This window comes from Salmo trutta, unplaced genomic scaffold, assembly GCF_901001165.1.
Source record: "Salmo trutta unplaced genomic scaffold, fSalTru1.1, whole genome shotgun sequence".
In the NCBI taxonomy this organism is placed as follows: Eukaryota; Metazoa; Chordata; class Actinopteri; order Salmoniformes; family Salmonidae; genus Salmo; species Salmo trutta.
Window position 1 is genome coordinate 17,501 of NW_021823039.1, and position 17,500 is coordinate 35,000.

The 17,500-nt window shown below is 51.8% G+C and overlaps 6 non-coding genes and 2 pseudogenes across 6 annotated transcripts in view; all 8 read right to left on the minus strand.

Annotated features, from left to right (window-relative positions):
• Positions 1-762: 762 nt before the first annotated feature.
• On the minus strand, positions 763-944 carry LOC115188336 (U2 spliceosomal RNA). Its single transcript, XR_003876384.1, has one exon. It is a non-coding gene; the product is annotated as a U2 spliceosomal RNA (small nuclear RNA).
• A 2,363-nt stretch (positions 945-3,307) lies between these two features.
• On the minus strand, positions 3,308-3,421 carry LOC115188352 (U5 spliceosomal RNA). The gene has a single exon (XR_003876397.1). It is a non-coding gene; the product is annotated as a U5 spliceosomal RNA (small nuclear RNA).
• Positions 3,422-4,333: 912 nt separating this feature from the next.
• LOC115188334 (U2 spliceosomal RNA) lies at positions 4,334-4,517 on the minus strand. Its single transcript, XR_003876382.1, has one exon. It is a non-coding gene; the product is annotated as a U2 spliceosomal RNA (small nuclear RNA).
• Positions 4,518-6,878: 2,361 nt separating this feature from the next.
• LOC115188337 (U5 spliceosomal RNA) lies at positions 6,879-6,995 on the minus strand. The gene has a single exon (XR_003876385.1). It is a non-coding gene; the product is annotated as a U5 spliceosomal RNA (small nuclear RNA).
• A 911-nt stretch (positions 6,996-7,906) lies between these two features.
• On the minus strand, positions 7,907-8,076 carry LOC115188329 (uncharacterized; annotated as a pseudogene).
• A 2,454-nt stretch (positions 8,077-10,530) lies between these two features.
• On the minus strand, positions 10,531-10,647 carry LOC115188338 (U5 spliceosomal RNA). The gene has a single exon (XR_003876386.1). It is a non-coding gene; the product is annotated as a U5 spliceosomal RNA (small nuclear RNA).
• Positions 10,648-11,589: 942 nt separating this feature from the next.
• Positions 11,590-11,768, minus strand: LOC115188339 (uncharacterized; annotated as a pseudogene).
• A 5,683-nt stretch (positions 11,769-17,451) lies between these two features.
• The window catches only part of LOC115188340 (U5 spliceosomal RNA), a 117-nt gene continuing 68 nt past the window's right edge, over positions 17,452-17,500 (minus strand). Inside the window, exon 1 of the small nuclear RNA XR_003876387.1 lies at positions 17,452-17,500. This exon is cut by the window's right edge and continues 68 nt beyond it. This is a non-coding gene — a small nuclear RNA (U5 spliceosomal RNA).

Below are 17,500 nucleotides of genomic sequence, written 5' to 3' on the forward strand. Positions count from 1 at the left end.
GACAGACAGACAGACAGACAGACAGACAGACAGACAGACAGACAGACAGACAGACAGACAGACAATCCTGGTGAAGTGATTGTATTTTTTGGGGGGGGGTCAAAAACAGAGACAGACAGACAGACAGACAGACAGACAGACAGACAGACAGACAGACAGACGACAATCCTGGTGAAGTGATTGTATTTTTTGGGGGGGGTCAAAACCAGAGACAGACAGACAGACAGACAGGACAGACGAAGACAGACAGACAGGACAGACAATCCTGGTGAAGTGATTGTATTTTTGGGGGGGTCAAAACAGAGACAGACAGACAGACACACCACACAGAGACACACACACACACACCACACAGAGACACACACACACCACCACACACAGACACACCACACACACAGACAGAGACCACACACACACACAGACACACACACACACACACACACACAGAGGACACACACACACACACACACAGACACACACAGACACCACACACACACACACACACACAGACAGAGACACACACAGACACACAGACACACACACACACACACACAATCCTGGCCAATGTTTTTTTTTTTTTTTTTTTTTTTTTTTTTTTAAGTAAAATGGCGGGAAAACGGGGGACCCATGAAGGGGGCTTCGCCCTTGTTTCAGTTTGGATGATTCTTCTTTTTTCATTCCTTTCTTCTTCTGCGAGCTGTTTTACATAGCCTTTGTGGTATTTCTTTTCCTTGTACAATGAGAGAGAAGTGTTGCAAGCAAAAAGCCACAACCGTTCCCGGAGTATTACTGCAATACCGGGTCGATGCGTGTACGATGGGAGCAAGCCCCTTTCCGTACTACCTGTTCGAAAAATCATTTAATATGTAGTCCCACGATGGGGACCTATCAGATATTAAACTGATAAGAACAGATTTTTTTTTTTTTTTTATAGAAAATAATATTTATTACGTTCAAAACCAACAAATTTTCCACCACTTCAATAAATTCAAACACAAATTCCAATAAACACGAAAATAACATTTCAAAACTATCACATAACAAACCAACCCATACCCATATATAATAAACAAGAAAACCATTCACCCTATACTCCCGACCGACGGGGCCACTCCTCCACTCCTGACGCTCCACCGTCGGCCACCTACCTCCTCTCCCCTTGAAACAACACCACTACCCGGCCCCCACACTCTGTGCCTCGTGCCCCCCACTCAAATCTACCACTCCCCCCTCCTCCCGACTCCGGCCCGGGGACCCCATGCCCCTAAACAGGGAGCTTAAGCCTCCCTCACTCGCCCAATCCTGGGCCATTCCTGTGAGGTCCAGTTCAGACAGGGGTATAAAGGAGAAGGAAGAGGGAGCCCACTAGGGTCCTGCAACCTCCCCCTCCCTCCCCCCTGATCTGCCTCCCCCCTCTTTCTCCACACCTCCCCCTCAAGCTCTCCTTCCTCTTTGACTTCCTGTAATGTTTAGTTGCCGGCAAAAGATTTTCATATCTCTTCCACATCTTGCGACTTTTTATTCCTCCCATTCCAGTGTTCACCCAATCCTTCGCTCTCGTTACCTTCTCTGTCTCCTTACTTTCTATCTCCTTCTTCTCCACCGCCGTCTTCTCAATCTCCTCCCTCTCTGTTTCCTTCTCCATCTCCTTCCTCTCCACCGCCTTCTTCTCTTGCCCCTCCACTCTCATGTCTCCTTCCTCCTCCTGCTCCTTCTCTCCTTCTGCCTCCTGCTCCTCCTCTCCTTCAACCTCTCCTCCCAGCACCTTCTCTCCTTCATCCTCCTGGTCCTCCTCTCTTTCAGCCTCCTGCTCCTCCTCTCTTTCAGCCTCCTTCCTTTCCGGTTCCACTATGTCCATTTCTTCCTTTTCCTCTTCTGCTCCTGCTGTCGCTCTTTCCTTCTCCTCCCGCCGTGCGTCCCTCTCCTCCGTGCCTGTTCCTGGCTCTCTGTCCCCTCCTCTTCTTCCCCCATCCCCGGCTCTCGCTCCCCCCCCAGCTGCAGACGCGTATGACCGGTGACGCGCCGGGCATTCACGCCACAGGTGCGTCAACATGCCACACCCGTGACATGCCTTCGGCGCGTCACAGTCCCTCGCCCCGTGCTCCGCAGATCCACAATACCTGCACTTCCTTGTGCTACACGAGGCGAGGATGTGACCGTAGGCCATACAACGCCTGCAGAACGGAGGCTGACGGGCATAATGCAACGTCCCCCTGTCAGCCCCCAGGGAGAACATCGCCGGAGGATGGAGGTATCCACCCATCCTTCTGGGTCCTCTCTTAGGAGGGCCTGGAACCCCCTCCTCCCAGTCCAAAAGCCCAGGGAATCTTTGAGGTGCCTTCCTGAGGAGACACTATCCATGTATCTCCCCAGAAAGGCCCTCACCTCCTCATCTTTAACGTAAGGGTTGTAAATATTTACATTTACAACCCGGAAATTACTCCTCGCCAAGCTGGTTACAACGTAGAGCGACATCGGCCTCTCCGCTTCCACTTCTCCTCACTTTTCTCAAAATGTCATCGTGCTTCCCTTCTGTGTACAGTACCAAACTCATACGCTCCTTCCAATGGATTGTCTTGTAGGCAGAACACATCCTCCACCTTCAGTCCCAGGATTCCAATCACAATGTTCCTCCCAAATGCATCTCTGTCAAACGGCTCCATCGTCTTCTCCCTCCAAGCAAAGCGTATCGTATTTGCCTGGCCTGTCCTAGGGACCGGCCTCCCTGAAGGACTTTGCGCCATCTCCGCAAGGAGCTTGGCGCACTCTACTCAGCCCTCGCTCTCTTCAAAACAGAAAAAAACTGAAAAGAGAGGCAAATTAAACCGTCCGTGAAAACAAACCAAAACAATAAACTTTCCTCCCTCCTGCCTTCCTTCGACCTTCTTGGCTCAGCGGGCTTTGGGGCACCTCGGTACCAAGCTTGATCTGAGCCAAAAGGCCGAGAAGCGATAACCCACAAATTGACCCCTGCACCCGCCGGGCCCCCGGGGGTCTCGGCAGACCTCAGCGGTTTGGCAAAAGTTGTCTCCTCCCCACCCGACGCTTCCCTGGTGACAGGCGGGTGTTTTTTTTAACAAGTCGCTAATGCGTCTTTAAGTCACTAGCTCTTTAAGCCTAGTGCGACTATTTGTTCAAAGCCCGGAAAACACGTCAGTCGTCGTCGGGCTTGAACTCAATTGCCCGAGCGACTACTTTGAGTGGAAAAATACGCCGGTCGGATCGGTCGGTCAGCCTGCTTCAAGTCAAACGCCTGAGCAAAAAGTCTCGGCGTCATCTCTGTCATTTCTCTTGAAACAAGATACCGGGCTCTGCCAGAAGCAAAGCCCTTCCAAAAATATGTTGAACTCGTAAGGTTCCTCTCCACGAAGTCTTTAGTAAAGGCGAAAGGCTTGTGCGTAATGAAGAGAAACCAGAGTCGTATGGAAGTCAGAGGTCGGGGCCCGAGACACACACTGTGCACTCTAGGCCGGGTGCCCGCGGGTGGTTCCCGAACCCACTCTTCCAAGTTTGAGGGCTGTGGGTAAAAATTCACAGACAGACAGACAATCCTGGTGAAGTGATTGTATTTTTTGGGGGGGTCAAAAACACAGGACAGACAGACAGACAGACAGACAGACAGACAGACAGCAGACAGACAGACAGGACAGACAGACAATCCTGGTGAAGTGATTGTATTTTTGGGGGGGGGTCAAAACAGAGACAGACAGACAGACAGACAGACAGACAGACAGACAGACAGACAGAAGACAATCCTGGTGAAGTGATTGTATTTTTTGGGGGGGGGTCAAAAACAGAGACAGACAGACAGACAGACAGACAGACAGACAGACAGACAGACAGACAGACAATCCTGGTGAAGTGATTGTATTTTTTGGGGGGGTCAAAAACAGAGACAGACAGACAGACACACACACACAGAGACACACACCACACACACACACAGAGACACACACACACACACACACACAGACACACACACACACAGACAGAGACACACACACACACAGACACACACACACACACACACACACAGAGACACACACACACACACACACAGACACACACAGACACACACACACACACACACACACAGACAGAGACACACACAGACACACAGACACACACACACACACACACACAATCCTGGCCAATGTTTTTTTTTTTTTTTTTTTTTTTTTTTTAAAGTAAATGGCGGGAAAACGGGGGACCCCATGAAGGGGGCTTCGCCCTTGTTTTCAGTTTGGATGATTCTTCTTTTTTCATTGCTTCTCTTCTTCTGCTAGCTGTTTACATAGCTTTGTGTATTTCTTTTTCCTTGACAATGAGAGAGAAGTGTTGCACCGTTCCCGGAGGTACTGCAATACCGGGTCGATGCGTGGAGCGGATGGAGCAAGCCCCATTCCGACTCCCTGTTTCGAAAAAATCCATTTAATATGTAGTCCCCCCGATGGCGGGACATATCAGATATTAAACTGATAGAACAGATTTTTTTTTTTTTTTTATAGAAAATATATTTATTACGTTCAAAAACCAACCAAAATTTTCCACCACTCAATAAATTCAAACACAATTCCAATAACACGAAAATAGACATTTCAAAACTATTCATCAATAACCAAACCCAAAACCCATACCCATATAAAAATAACCAAAAAAACACTCACCCTATACTCCCGACCGACGGGGACGCCTCCTCCACTCCTGACGCTCCACCGTCGGCCACCATCCCCTCTCCCCTTGAAACAACACCACTACCCGGCACACCCACACTCTGTGCCTCGTGCCCCCCACTCAAATCTACCACTCCCCCCTCCTCCGACTCCGGCCGGGGACCCCATGCCCCTAAACAGGGAGCTTAAGCCTCCCCTCACTCGCCCAACCTGGGCCATTCCTGTGAGGTCCAGTTCAGACAGGGGTATAAAGGAGAAGGAAGAGGGAGCCCACGAGGGTCCTGCAACCTCCCCCCTCCCCTCCCCCCTGATCTGCCTCCCCCCCTCTTTCTCCCACCCTCCCCCTCAAGCTCTCCTTCCTCTTTTGACTTCCTGTAATGTTAGTTGCCGGCAAAGATTTTCAATATCTCTTCCACATCTGCGACTTTTATTCCTCCCATTCCAGTGTTCACCCAATCCTCGCTCTCGTTACCTTCTCTGTCTCCTACTTTCTATCTCCTTCTTCTCCACCGCCGTCTTTCAATTCCTCCCTCTCTGTTTCCTTCTCCATACTCCTTCCTCTCCACAGCCTTCTGCTCTTGCCCCTCCACTTCATGTCTCCTTCATCTCCTGCTCCTTTATCTCTGCCCATGCTCATCCTATCCTTTCAAACTCTCCTCCCAGCACATTCTCTCCTCTCCTCCCTGGGTCCCCTATCTTTCAGCCTCCTTCCTCCTCTCTTTCGCCTCCTTCCTTTCCGGTTTCCTATGTCCATTTCTCCTTTTCTCTCTGCTCCTGCTGTCGCTCTTTCATTCTCCTCCCGCCGTGCGTCCCTCTCCTAAGAGTCCTGTTCCTGGCTCTCATGTCCCCCTCTCTTACTTCCCCCATCCCCGGCTCTCGCTCCCCCCCCCCGCTGCAGACGGCGTTTATGACCGGTGACGCGCCGGGCATTCACGCCACAGGTGCGTCAACATGCCACACCCGTGACATGCCTTCGGCGCGTCACAGTCCCCTCGCCCCGTGCTCCGCAGATCCACAATACCTGCACTTCCTTGTGCTACACGAGGCGAGGATGTGACCGTAGGCCATACAACGCCTGCAGAACGGAGGCTGACGGGCATAATGCAACGTCCCCCTGTCAGCCCCCAGGGAGAACATCGCCGGAGGATGGAGGTATTCCACCCAATCCTTCTGGGTCCTCTCTTAGGAGGGCCTGGAACCCCCTCCTCCCAGTCCAAAAGCCCAGGGAATCTTTGAGGTGCCTTCCTGAGGAGACACTATCCATGTATCTCCCCAGAAAGGCCCTCACCTCCTCATCTTTAACGTAAGGGTTGTAAATATTTACATTTTACAACCCGGAAATTACTCCTCGCCAAGCTGGTTACAACGTAGAGCGACATCGGCCTCTCCGCTTCCACTTCTCTCACTTTTCTCAAAATGTCATCGTGCTTCCCTTCTGTGTACAGTACCAAACTCATACGCTCCTTCCAATGGATTGTCTTGTAGGCAGAACACATCCTCCACCTTCAGTCCCAGGATTCCAATCACAATGTTCCTCCCAAATGCATCTCTGTTCAAACGGCTCCATCGTCTTCTCCTCTCCAAGCAAGCGTATCGTATTTGCCTGGCCTGTCCTAGGGACCGGCCTCCCTGAAGGACTTTGCGCCATCTCCGCAAGGAGCTTGGCGCACTCTACTCAGCCTCGCTCTCTTCAACAGAAAAAAACTGAAAAGAGAGGCAAATTTAAACCGTCACGTGAACAAACCAAAACAATAACTTTCCTCCCTCCTGCCTTCCTTCGACCTTCTGGCTCAGCGGGCTTTGGGGCACCTCGGTACCAAGCTTGATCTGAGCCAAAAGGCCGAGAAGCGATAACCCACAAATTGACCCCTGCACCCGCCGGGCCCCCGGGGGTCTCGGCAGACCTCAGCGGTTTGGCAAAAGTTGTCTCCTCCCCCACCCGACGCTTCCCTGGTGACAGGCGGGTGTTTTTTTAACAAGTCGCTAATGCGTCTTTAAGTCACTAGCTCTTTAAGCCTAGTGCGACTATTTGTTCAAAGCCCGGAAAACACGTCAGTCGTCGTCGGGCTTGAACTCAATTGCCCGAGCGACTACTTTGAGTGGAAAAATACGCCGGTCGGTCGGTCGGTCAGCCGGCTTCAAGTCAACGCCTGAGCAAAAAGTCTCGGCGTCATCTCTGTCAATTTCTCTTGAAACAAGATACCGGGCTCTGCCAGAAGCAAAGCCCTTCCAAAAATATGTTGAACTCGTAAGTGTTCCTCTCCACGGAAGTCTTTAGTAAAAGGCGAAAGGCTTGTGCGTAATGAAGAGAAACCAGAGTCGTATGGAAGTCAGAGGTCGGGGCCCGAGACACACACTGTGCACTCTAGGCCGGGTGCCCGCGGGTGGTTCCCGAACCCACTCTTCCAAGTTTGAGGGCTGTGGGTAAAAATTCACAGACAGACAGACAATCCTGGTGAAGTGATTGTATTTTTTGGGGGGGGTCAAAAACACAGACAGACAGACAGACAGACAGACAGACAGACAGACAGACAGACAGACAGACAGACAGACAGACAGACAGACAATCCTGGTGAAGTGATTGTATTTTTTGGGGGGGGTCAAAAACAGAGACAGACAGACAGACAGACAGACAGACAGACAGACAGACAGACAATCCTGGTGAAGTGATTGTATTTTTTGGGGGGGGTCAAAAACAGAGACAGACAGACAGACAGACAGACAGACAGACAGACAGACAGACAGACAGACAATCCTGGTGAAGTGATTGTATTTTTTGGGGGGGTCAAAAACAGAGACAGACAGACAGACACACACACACAGAGACACACACACACACACACACAGAGACACACACACACACACACACACAGACACACACACACACAGACAGAGACACACACACACACAGACACACACACACACACACACACACAGAGACACACACACACACACACACAGACACACACAGACACACACACACACACACACACACAGACAGAGACACACACAGACACACAGACACACACACACACACACACAATCCTGGCCAATGTTTTTTTTTTTTTTTTTTTTTTTTTTTTTAAGTAAAATGGCGGGAAAACGGGGGACCCCATGAAGGGGGCTTCGCCCTTGTTTCAGTTTGGATGATTCTTCTTTTTTCATTCCTTCTCTTCTTCTGCTAGCTGTTTTACATAGCTTTGTGTATTTCTTTTTCCTTGACAATGAGAGAGAAGTGTTGCACCGTTCCCGGAGGTACTGCAATACCGGGTCGATGCGTGGAGCGGATGGAGCAAGCCCCATTTCCGACTCCCTGTTCGAAAAATCCATTTAATATGTAGTCCCCCGATGGGGGACATATCAGATATTAAACTGATAAGAACAGATTTTTTACAAAATATATTTATTACGTTCAATGCCTTTCATTACAAAACCATGTATCAATCAAAAATCATAACTAGGCATTTTTAACTTCAACACAAACACTAAAACCCCAAACCAAAACTCGTCTTCCCTCCCCTTCCCACCTACAAACCAAAACACATACCCACATTAAATACCCAACGAAACTCACCCTATACCCCCGACCGACGGGGACGCCTCCTCCACTCCTGACGCTCCTCCGTCGGCCACCATCCCTTCTCCCCTAGAAACAACACCAATTTCCTGCACACCCACACTCTGTGCCTTGTGCCCCCCACTCAAATCCACCACCCCACCCTCCTCCGGGCTCCGGCCCGAGCATCCCATGCCCCAAACAGGAAGCTTGCCCCTTCCTCCATCCCCCATTCCTGGGCCATGCCTGGTAGGTCCAGCTCTGCTAGGGGTGTAAAGGAACACGAAGAAGAGGGAGCCCACGAGGGCCCTGCAACCTCTCCCCCCTGCCCTTCCCCCACCCCCCTTTTACCACCCTTCCTCCTCCTACTGTCCGGGCGCTCCCACTTCTTTGGCCTCTTTATCGGTGGAGGGCGCAGCCAGGGAACATCCCTATCCGCGTCCGACAGCCCCCCCCTCGCTTCGGTCATATTATCCGCCAGCCCCCCCCCTCGCTTCCTTCACAGTGTCCGTCAGCCCCCCCACCATCTTCCTAAGTTCCTCCACCCGTGATCTCACCTCTTTACTATCCCCCCACTCCTTCACTCCTTCTCCTACTGGTCCCGCCACCTCTGCCTTCTCTGTCTCCTCCCTTTCTGTCGCTTTCTTCTCCACCACCTTCTTCCCTGTCTCCTTCCTTTCTGTCTCTTTCTTCTCCACCCCCTTCTTCCCTGTCTCCTTCCTTTCTGTCTCTACCACCTTCTTCCCTGTCTCCTTCCTTTCTGTCTCTCTCTTCTCCACCTCCTTCTTCCCAGTCTCCTTCCTCTCTGTTGCCTTCTCCGTCTCCTTCCTCTCCACCGCCGTCTTCTCTGGCCCCTCCACTCTCCTGTCTCCTTCCTCCTCCTTCTCTCCTTCAGTCTCCTGCCCTTCCGTTTCCACTATGCTGTTGTCTTCTTTTTCTCCTCCCGCTTCCGTTTTCTCCTCCTCTTCCACCCGTGTGTCCGCTCCCTCTGGTCCAGTACTCAGTCCTTGGTCCCTCCTACCCCCATCCCCGGCTCTCGCTCCCCCCCCCCGCTGCAGACGCGTATGACCTCTGACGCGCCGGGCATTCACGCCACAGGTGCGTCAGCATGCCACACCCGTGACATGCCTTCGGCGCGTCACAGTCCCTCGCCTCGTGCTCCGTAGATCCACAATACCTACACTTCTTTGTGCTGCACGAGGCGAGGATATGACCATAGGCCATACAACGCCTGCAGAACGGGGGCTGACGTGCATAATACAACGTCCCCTGTCAGCCCCCAGGGAGAACATCGCCGGCGGATGGAGGTAGCCTCCCAGGCCTTTTGGGTCTTCCCTGAGAAGAGCTTGATATCCTCTCCTCCCAGTCCAAACCCGAGTGAATCCTTGAGGAGCCTTCCTGAGGAGATGTTATCCATATACTTCCCCAGGAAGGTCCTTACCTCTTCTTCTTTCACGTATGGGTTATACATCGTAACCGTCACCACTCTAAAATTTGTCTTCGCCAGGTTCTTTACTGCATAGTAGCACATAGGCTTCACTTTCTCCAATTCTCTTGCCTTCTGCATCGTGTCCTCATGCTGTTTTTCTGTGTACAGAGTCACATCGAAACCTCCCTCTATTGGATTCCCCTGGAGGCAGAAGACATCCTTTACTCCAATCTTGAGCGCACCCATCAAGATAGTTCTCCCGAATGTCTCCCTCCCAAATTGCTCCACCGTTTGTCCTTCCACACGAATCTCAACGTGTTGGCCAATCCGACAACCGGAACCGACCTGCTCCGCTCATTTCCCTCCATGCCTTTTCAAAAAATAAAGCTCTCCTCAAAAGAAGCAACTCAAAAACAATAAACTTTCCTCCCTCCTGCCTTCCTTCGACCTTTTGGCTCAGCGGGCTCTGGGGCACCTCGGTACCAAGCTTGATCTGAGCCAAAAGGCCGAGAAGCGATAACCCACAAATTGACCCCTGCACCCGCCGGGCCCCCGGGGGTCTCGGCAGACCTCAGCGGTTTGGCAAAAGTTGTCTCCTCCCCACCCGACGCTTCCCTGGTGACAGGCGGGTGTTTTTTTTAACAAGTCGCTAATGCGTCTTTAAGTCACTAGCTCTTTAAGCCTAGTGCGACTATTTGTTCAAAGCCCGGAAAACACGTCAGTCGTCGTCGGGCTTGAACTCAATTGCCCGAGCGACTACTTTGAGTGGAAAAATACGCCGGTCGGTCGGTCGGTCAGCCGGCTTCAAGTCAAACGCCTGAGCAAAAAGTCTCGGCGTCATCTCTGTCAATTTCTCTTGAAACAAGATACCGGGCTCTGCCAGAAGCAAAGCCCTTCCAAAAATATGTTGAACTCGTAAGTGTTCCTCTCCACGGAAGTCTTTAGTAAAAGGCGAAAGGCTTGTGCGTAATGAAGAGAAACCAGAGTCGTATGGAAGTCAGAGGTCGGGGCCCGAGACACACACTGTGCACTCTAGGCCGGGTGCCCGCGGGTGGTTCCCGAACCCACTCTTCCAAGTTTGAGGGCTGTGGGTAAAAATTCACAGACAGACAGACAATCCTGGTGAAGTGATTGTATTTTTTTGGGGGGGTCAAAAACACAGACAGACAGACAGACAGACAGACAGACAGACAGACAGACAGACAGACAGACAGACAGACAGACAGACAGACAGACAATCCTGGTGAAGTGATTGTATTTTTTGGGGGGGGTCAAAAACAGAGACAGACAGACAGACAGACAGACAGACAGACAGACAGACAGACAGACAGACAGACAATCCTGGTGAAGTGATTGTATTTTTTGGGGGGGGTCAAAACAGAGACAGACAGACAGACAGACAGACAGACAGACAGACAGACAGACAGACAGACAGACAGACAGACAATCCTGGTGAAGTGATTGTATTTTTTGGGGGGGTCAAAAACAGAGACAGACAGACAGACACACACACACAGAGACACACACACACACACACACAGAGACACACACACACACACACACACAGACACACACACACACAGACAGAGACACACACACACACAGACACACACACACACACACACACACAGAGACACACACACACACACACACAGACACACACAGACACACACACACACACACACACACACAGACAGAGACACACACAGACACACAGACACACACACACACACACACAATCCTGGCCAATGTTTTTTTTTTTTTTTTTTTTTTTTTTTTTTAAAGTAAAATGGCGGGAAAACGGGGGACCCCATGAAGGGGGCTTCGCCCTTGTTTCAGTTTGGATGATTCTTCTTTTTTCATTCCTTCTCTTCTTCTGCTAGCTGTTTTACATAGCTTTGTGTATTTCTTTTTCCTTGACAATGAGAGAGAAGTGTTGCACCGTTCCCGGAGGTACTGCAATACCGGGTCGATGCGTGGAGCGGATGGAGCAAGCCCCATTTCCGACTCCCTGTTCGAAAAATCCATTTAATATGTAGTCCCCCGATGGGGGACATATCAGATATTAAACTGATAAGAACAGATTTTTTTTTTTTTTAGAAAAAATAATTTATTACCTTCTATGCCATTCATTCATTTACAAATCATACCTTTCATACAAAATAAATAATGGCATTTTAATTCATAAAACAACACAAAACCCAAACAAAACTCAGGGGAGCATCATCCCTCCCCGTCATCCTAAACACTAACTTTCCCTATCTTCCCTTCCCTAATCTAAAATAACCCCAGCCCTAATCCCCCCTTCCATCTCTCCCGGGCAGCGTGCTGCCCCCACTTCGTCTCCTCCCTCTTCATCCTCCCTCTCAGATCTCCTTCCACCCTCCTCACTATGCCTTCCACCCCACAATCTCTCCCTGTCTTAACCATGTTCTGCCTGGCTTCCCACAGCCCCCGCTTAAAGAGGCTCATGAGAAGCCAGAGCAGAAACCTATCCCTATCCGTCCCCCTCGCTCTCCCTACACCTCTCTCTAGCCTAGCCCACGTCAATACAAAATCCCCTCTTACCCTTCCTAACAACACCCGTGCCTTTGCCCATACTACTCCGGCAATGGCACAGTCCCAAAAGACATGACGCACAGTCTCCTCCCTGCCACAAGAAGGTCTTGGGCAGGTGGGGGATCGCGCCAAGCTATGCCGGTACATGGTGGAGCGTACCGGCAAACACTTGTGGAGGCTCAACCAATTCAGGTCCTTGAGCCTGTTGTCTAGACCCCGCGCCTGCACTCCCTCCCAGACCACCGCCGGGATGCCCACTACAGGTGCCGGACTTACTGCCCGTCTGACCTCCTCGTACAGGTGCCTGTGATCTAAACCTACTCGGGCGACTTCAACCTCGGGGGTGCGCACGCAGCCACTTGGCCGCATGGCCAAAGTGCCACGGCAGCTGTTCCGCCCGAGGACCCGTGTTAGACCACACCATTACGCTTCTCGCCTGATACGAGAAGAACACCCGCAGGAGGTAACCGGACGGGTGTAGTACTGGCTGAGCAAGCTCCGTCAACAGAAACGAAACAAAAATGGCGTCCAGCTTGAGGGGGAGATGTGGTACCCCCCTACCTCCCTCCCCGATGGGACAGATCATGCGTGCCCTGGCGACCCACTCGTACCTGCCACCCCACATGAACTGAAACACCAGCCTCACTAGATGCCTCCTCAAACAAGCCGGCAATGGATAGATGTACGCCAAGTACAATAGAGATGGCAATACATCCACCTTGAGAACCAGGACCTTGCCTAAAAAGGACAACGACCTAGCCCTCCACATCGCTAGCTTCTTCTGTACCACTGCGATGCCCATGTTCCAGTTCAGCGTCGCTGAGCCGGAGGTCTCAAAATGGACCCCGAGTATCCTCAGGGCCCCGTTACAGAGAGATAACCCTCCGGGCACATCCGTCCTACCACTCCATCTTCCGAAAAACTTAACGGAAGACTTCGCGTGGTTAAGAACCGCCCCCGACGCTCGGGTGAAGTCCCCAATAATGTCAAGGGACCTTGTCAGGCACGAGTCCTTGCAAAGCAGCAAGGATGTGTCGTCGGCGTACTGTGTCAACTTGACACGGAGACCGCCACTTCCAGGGATCAGCAAGCCCTCCACCCCTGTGTCTGCCCTAATGGCAGCCCCCAGAGGCTCCATGTACAGAACGAAGAGGAGAGCCGAGAGCGGGCATCCCTGCCTGACCCCAGACGAGAGGTCAAAAACGTCACCTAAGTGACTGTTTACGCTAACTCGGCACCCCGCTCCGACATATAATGTACGGATCCATCCTATAAACTTCTCCCCAAATCCTAATCTACCTAACACCCTGAATAGAAAGGATCTATTCACGCGATCAAAGGCTTTCGCCTGATCAAGCGCTGCTACCATTAAAGGCAGCCCCCTATCTTCTACCCAAGCGATGGAGTCCCTGATCAACTGTAGGTTCCATCTGATCGAGCGACCCTCTACCCCGCACGTCTGATCCTCATGGACGACGTAGGGAAGGGCTGTGCGCAACCGGTCTGCTAAAACCTTTGCAAGTAGCTTGTAATCTACGCACAGCATGGTCAACGGCCGCCAGTTGCCCAGGTCGGTTGCTTCCCCCTTCTTATAAAGAAGTGACAGCACACCGACAGCCATTGATCCCCCCGGGACCCCCGTCTCAAGGATGGCCTTCAAGACTTCGAGGACCACTGGTCCAAGTATACCCCAAAACTTGAGGTAAAACTCGGCCGGCAGCCCATCCATCCCAGGCACCTTCCCTTTTCCCATCCTCCTGAGAGCGCTCTCAACCTCCTCGAGGGAGATCTGAGCCTCCATCACATCTCTAATGTCCTCCGGCAATCGCCGGGACAAGTGTTCTAAAAACACATTTCCCTGCTCTACATCTATTACCCTCTCTTTAAATAAACCTCGGAAATGATCAGTTGTTACCCTGACCATTTCCTCCGGTTTTCTAACTATGCTACCATCTTCTTTCCTCACCCCATGCATTATCTTCCTACTCTGTCTGCCCCTAACCGACTTAAAGAACATAGCGGAACAATTCTCATTATGTTCTAGAAAGCCATTATGCGCACGCTCCAGGAAAGCTCGAGCCTTCCGCTCCTGCAGCTCCCTGAGCTGCGCCTTCAGGGCTGTGGATCTCTCCCAGTCAATTGACGCGCCGAGGTTGCCTGCCTCGTACTCTAGTTCAATCAACCTTTGGATACGATCCACCTCCCTCCTTTCCTCCCTTTTTTTCCTCTTACAATATCCTATTATAAAAGCCCTAATCCTTACCTTAACTAAATCCCACCACTCTAACACCCCCTCGCACATGGACCGGAGGCCTTCAAGCCCCCGAAAGAAACCAAAAAAGGCGTCAACGAAAGCTTGCTCCTCCAGCACATCCCGATCTAATTTCCAGTACCCCCTACCGAAGAGGCAGACTGGTGGCCCCACCTGCAGGAGCACCCCGTCGTGATCCGAGAAGAACACAGGCAACAGCCGCCCAGACAACTGACCCAAAGACCTAGATAGAAAAATGTAATCGAGCCTCCGCGCAACCCCCCGAGAGTTGCGCCATGTGGGACCAGCCATTGTCGGAGTAGTGTGCAGGCCTCCATCAACCAGGCCATGGCAAGCCATTAGCCCGGTGATGGCGCCTGCACTACTATCCCCCGCTAACCCTAAATCTATGTTAAAATCCCCTCCTATCACCAAGTGCCTATTTGTGACACACAGGGGCGCCAGACAGTCCACCATCTCCCTCCTGTCTGCCGCCACCTGTGGCCCATACACCACCACTAACCTATACCTACTATCCCTAAAAGTGACATCCACCCCCAACACCCTCCCCTGCATTACAACAAAAGTACTCTCTACTCTAACTCCCTATTCCCAAACAAAATCCCCACCCCCGTAGAGTGAACCCCACCTATACCCCAAATTGACTCCCCCTTATCCCACTCCCTACTAAACCTCACGACATCCCCTCCATCCCTTAGGTGAACCTCCTGTAAAAAACAAACATCAAAACCCACCCCCTCTAAAAAACTAAAAGCCGCCCTCCTTTTAACATAATCCCTTAAACCCCTTACATTTAAACTAAACAAATTCAACATAAGGTTCTATTATAACCAAAAACAAAAACAAAAACCATTACTTTTCCAAAAAAATACCAAAACAATCACAAAAAAACAGGAGGCTCACCTGATGCTCCCCTGCTCCTTCTCATCCGGCGGGGACGTCTTCTCCTCTCCTGACGTCCCCCCGTCCTCCTCCATCTCTCCAACCCAGGATGCAGGTATGGTGTTTGGCCTCGGTGTGCTCTGCACCCTGGGTTCCTCACCACCACCCTCCATTCCTCTCTCCCTGTAAGAGTCCAGGTTTAGAGTAGGGGACCCCATCTCCTCAAAGAGGAGTTGAGATCCCCCCCCAGACACCCGACACTGGGCCACGCCCTGGGGGTCCCCCTCCACCCAACACGGAGGGGCTAAGGAGTCCAGCAAGGTCAAGGACACCTTTCCCTCCCCCCTCCCTCGCTTGGCAACCCCCTCCACCCCCCCCTCCCTTTCCACTGCCAGTCGAGCACCCCCTCTTCTTAACTTTCTTCCTAGGAGTTGGAGGTAAAGGGGAGACACCCCCCTTCCCTGCCAACTCCTCCACCATTCCTCTCATCTCTTCCACGAGGGCGCTCGACATGCTGTCCCCCCACTCCCTCACGCCCCTTCCCTCCTCCTCCTCCTCCCCCGCCACCGGCACCCCCTCCATCACCTCTCCCTCCATTGTCACTGTCTCTCGCTCCTCCACTCCCTTTCTTCCTTTCGATTCCTTCCCTTCTGCTCCCGTGTCTTCTTTTTTCCCTTGCCCTCCTGCTGTCGCTCCTTGCTCCTCTTCTTTCCGTTCTTGTCTCTTGTCCTTTTCCTGTGATGTCCTTCCTTCCCCTCTTCTTCCCCCATCCCCCGCTCCTGCTCCCCCCCCAGCTGCAGACGCGTATGACCTCTGACGAGCCGGGCACTCCCGCCACAGGTGTGCTGACGAGCCACACCCGTGGCACGCCTTAGGCTCGTCGCAGTCCCTCGCCTCGTGCTCCGCAGATCCACAAATTCTGCACTTTTTTGTGCTGCACGAGGCGAGGATATGACCGTAGGCCATACAACGCCTGCAAAATGGGGGCTGACGTGCGTAAAACAACGTCCCCCTGTCAGCCCCCAGGGAGAACATAGCGGGAGGATGGAGGTAGCCACCCTGTCCCTTTGGGTCCTCCCTGAGTAGGGCCTGGAACCCTCTTCTCCCATTCCAAAACCCCAGGGAGTCCCTGAGGAGCCTTGCTGAGGAGACCTTGTCCATATACCGCCCTAGAAAGGCCCTCACCTCTTCGTCCTTGACATGCGGGTTATACATAGTTACTGTTACAACCCTGAAGCTGTTCCTCGCCAGGCTCGTAACTTCATAATGGCACATAGGCCTTTCTCCTTCCACTGCCTTCACTTTCTTCATGATTTCATCATGTTTTTCCTCCGTGTAGCAGGTCACATCGTATGCCCTCTCCATCGGGTTACCCTGGAGGCAGAGGACATCTTTTACCATCAATTTTAGGCTTCCCATCAGGATGGTTCTTGCAAATGTTTCTCTCCCGAATTGCTCAACCTCCTTGTCTTTCCAGGCAAATCTGACCGTGTTTGCCAATCCGACTCCCGGAACCGTCCTGTTCTGTGTACTTCTCTCCATGACGTCAAGAAAAAAGCTCTCTTAAAAAGAAGCCAAAGGGAAAAAGGACATCGGAAAATCCGATTCCTATAAACAAAAACAACAAAATTTTCCTCCCTCCTGCCTTCCTTCGACCTTCTGGCTCAGCGGGCTTTGGGGCACCTCGGTACCAAGCTTGATCTGAGCCAAAAGGCCGAGAAGCGATAACCCACAAATTGACCCCTGCACCCGCCGGGCCCCCGGGGGTCTCGGCAGACCTCAGCGGTTTGGCAAAAGTTGTCTCCTCCCCACCCGACGCTTCCCTGGTGACAGGCGGGTGTTTTTTTTAACAAGTCGCTAATGCGTCTTTAAGTCACTAGCTCTTTAAGCCTAGTGCGACTATTTGTTCAAAGCCCGGAAAACACGTCAGTCGTCGTCGGGCTTGAACTCAATTGCCCGAGCGACTACTTTGAGTGGAAAAATACGCCGGTCGGTCGGTCGGTCAGCCGGCTTCAAGTCAAACGCCTGAGCAAAAAGTCTCGGCGTCATCTCTGTCAATTTCTCTTGAAACAAGATACCGGGCTCTGCCAGAAGCAAAGCCCTTCCAAAAATATGTTGAACTCGTAAGT